We start from the raw sequence: 4,071 nt of genomic DNA, 5'->3' as shown, positions 1-4,071 counted from the left end.
TTCAAGCCACTTGGATGAATCGGCATCAGATAATGCTTCCTTGAAGGTCCTTGGATTACATTCAAGGTTAGGCTCATCATGGCCCTCTTCAAGAAGCAGACCATACATCATATGTGGTCTCGAGACTTTCTCGGATCTTCTAGGAGCTTGTATCTCCTCTCTTGGCTCTTCGGGTGTGGGTTCTATAATTGTGGGTGTTTCTCGAACCTCTTTGAGTTCTATCATCTCGCCTTTTTCTATCTAATAAAAATTCCTTTTCCCAAAAGGTTGCATTCCTAGAAAAAAACACCTTTGTTTCTTGGGGATGATAGAAGTGATATCCAACTGAATTCCTTGGATATCCCACTAAGTAACATAAAATGGATCGACTATCCAATTTATCTCCCACTACCTGCTTCATAAGCAGGGCACCCCCATATTCTAAGATAAGAATACTTAGGAGGCTTACCTATCCATATCTCATATAGTGTATGCCTTTGAATGGACATTTAGTGGAATATCTTTTAATTTTAAGTTATAGAGATCGTTTTCAAGTTCTTAAGTACCAATTAAACATTCATTCTTGTAAATGTTGCAAACACCTTTGCTAAATAGACAAGAATATCCATCTTTATCACAATAGAAATGGAAATAATGTTTTTCACCAAAAAAGGTACAAACAAAACATCTCTTAAAAATTAACTTAAAATCATTGTTCAACAATAGGTAAACATTTCTTAAGGTCTTGGCAGCAACTCTTGCTCCATTGCCCATCCTCCAGAAGGTCACACCTTCCCTAAGCTTCCTACTTCTTCCCATCACCTGCAACACATTACAGAGATGTGATCAACATTTGGTATCCAATACCCAAGAAGTAGAGTTAACTGAAATGTTTACTTCAATGTAGAACATACCATTTCCAGAACTTTTCTGGGCAAGATATTCTTTGCAATTACGCCTCCAATGTCCAGGCTTCTTGCAGTGATGACATACATCATCAGTCTTGTCAGCCTTAACTGGTCTGGCTGTCTCAACGGGATTCGGAGATTGCCTCATCAAGGGCACGTTCTTCTTGGGACGTTGGAAAGAACTCTTCTTTCCCTTCCCATGTGAATCAATCTTCGTACCAGATGAAGAACCCACATAAAGAACCAACTTCTCTTTCTTGATGGTTGATTCAAACGTAACAAGCATATTCACCAACTCCTCAAGGGTCGGCTCCATATTGTTCATGTTGAAGTTCACCACAAAAGGATCAAATGAGCTAGGCATTGATAACAGCAACACGTCGATGGTCAACTCCGAAGGCAAGATCAGATCCATGCCAACGAGCTTGTCCACGAGCCCAATCAACTTTAAGCCATGCTCATGGACCGAGGCCCCATCTCGCATGCGCAAAGTGATCAGCTCCTTGATGGTAGCATGCCTAAGAGGCCGTGTTTGCTCACCAAAGAGCTCCTTGAGGTGCATATGAATGTCAACAGCATTTTTTGCATCCTCAAAACGCCTCTGCAGCTCATCATTCATAGAAGTCAGCATATAACACCTGGCTATCAAGTCATGGTCACACCATTCCTTGTAAGTCTGCAATTCCTCAGGAGTGCAGTCAGTCGGAGCCTCAACAAGGGGCGACTCAGTCAGTGTATATGCTACCCTTTCCGAATTCAAGATGATTTTCAGGTTTCTTAGCCAAGTGAGGTAATTAGGTCCAGTTAATATGTGTTTATCGAGTATTATGGATATCGGATTGCGAATCGAAGACATTGTCAATTTGTACTGAAAAGTGAAAACAGATAAATGTTGGTGACTATTTTAAAATATTTAGTAAGATATGAAGTTTGGACTTTTACTTCATAAATATTTGCTCCCACTGTTTTGACATCTTTCACTACCCTCTAGTGAAAACGGGAAACTCCTTTCCTCAGTAGGTACGTAAGGTCCAATTAGCGAATTATGATCCCGAATAATATCAGCCAATCACAATTCCTAAAAGGTAGTTTCCAATTGCATCACAATGCAACCCTCTACGTAAACTTTTGTCTCACGTTTGATTAGGACCCAATATTGACGTCGTTCATCTTTACGTGTCAAGCCTTATCCATCGATGTTGAACCTTAATGGACGGTCGCCATGAGTTCCCTCAATTATCTGAGCCGAAGTCATGGGAGTTCCACGTAGTTCACATCACCATGTCAAATGGATGTCACAGCTTTCCGGTACTAAGGGCCCCCCCAATAATATGAGCCGAGCCCCGAGTATGGGTAGCGATTCGTCATGCACCCATTTGTCGATGGAAGACATGGAAATTATAAACAAATTTATAATTCCCCTTTTCGGGCTTGATATTAATTTTGAATCTAATTCAAAACGAGGGTTTTTTAATTTTGAAAGGTCTCATCATTAATTTTATTTAAAAGCTCGCAATGTTTGATCGTATTTTTGTAGGATTCATGCAACTTTGTTATTATCATAATAATAACGCACATACTCATTATTTATAACATATCATGTATATATTATAAACAGTAAACAAACAAGGATGATCAATCGCCCCAATACTAACGGACCGTGTGAGCTAAACACGGGCCTAGGTCCAATCCTAGGGTAAATGCACGGGATGCAATGCAACTATTACATTAGCTTCCAATATTTACATGTCTTCGATCTTCATAATCATCATGGCCACCATCTTCTAATCTTGATCATCCACTATACTAATATTTACAAATAAATATCCATGGCAAATAGGGATACATCTCATGGGGGGTGGGAACGGGCCATAAACCAAGCCCACTTTAGAAATTGATAATTATTACGATCATTCAACACCAAATATCCTAGCATACACCTAGCAAATTGGCCTTGGGATTTTGATCATCATTCATGCATAATATCACATATCATACACCATCAATTAATTATCACAATAATTAATTGATCCAATATTATATATCTTGATCCAATCACTAACTGCCACGATTATAAACTAAATTAACAAAGTATACAAACACCTTTGTCTACTTTCAAATTAATTTATTTATAACCGAATTTCTTGTAAATCACCATTTACTATAAATATTTAAAGTCCAACTTAAAATATTTATTTCATGAGAAAATATTTGCAACTTTTGTAATTTTAAACTTAAGGGCCCAAAAAATTCATTTTTCACCAAAAAACGTTTTGGCCCATTTAAAATTCACAGATATGTTAGCCATCCAATGGCCCAACAACTCAAGGCCCATGACACTTTGATATTTCAAAACACCTTTTGAAAACCCTAGTCGTCATCGCCGTCGCCGGAGCTTCGTCGCCGGATTCCGGCAACAAAAATATTTTTTTTTATTAAAGTGTAGGGGCTGTTCGGGCTGCCCTTGCTGCCCGAAACGGGCAGCCCCACGGACAGCCCGAGCTGCCCGAAATGGGCAGCAACTTGCTGCTCAAAAGCCGCCCCAAACCCGGCCTTGAATCGTTGCAAAACTTCACCTCATGCGGTTAGAAATCGATCTCAACATAATATCTTGTAGTTGCTACACAAAATGGTAACCATAGCTCGGATACCACTTGAAAGGGGATCGGTTACGGTGGCCGGAAGCGCAACGGAAGCACAAAAATTTTCGATTTTAGCATACAATTTTCGGCCACCTCTATTCTTGTGTAGCAAATACAATAAAACACAAAAATGACATTCATAGTGTGTTTAGAAATGTACGTATCAATCTTAAAAGATTGATGATGGCTCCAACTTAGTTGATATACAACTAAGCTCTTCAATGGCAAGACAATCTTCAAGCTTCCTTTGAGCCCACCTTGGTCAAATATTAAGCCCACCACCAACTAGCTAGATTCACTCTAATTTTGCACTAGAAAAATTAGAGCATTTTTCTTTTTGAGAAGTGTTTTCTTTTCTCAACTCTTGAAGAAGAAAATTGAGAGAAAACTTGGAGAATATGAGGGAGATATTTCGGCCATAGCATCCTTGAATGGGGGGGAAGGGAGACTAGCCTTGGTAGTGTAAAAAGTTGTTGTTGGCATGTGTGGCACATGTCTTGAATATTGAGAAAGTTGTCTCCCAACTCTTCACCTCCCATGCA

Source organism: Primulina eburnea, chromosome 2, assembly GCF_022965805.1.
Source record: "Primulina eburnea isolate SZY01 chromosome 2, ASM2296580v1, whole genome shotgun sequence".
NCBI classification, from domain to species: Eukaryota; Viridiplantae; Streptophyta; class Magnoliopsida; order Lamiales; family Gesneriaceae; genus Primulina; species Primulina eburnea.
Note: the sequence above shows the minus strand (reverse complement) of the source record.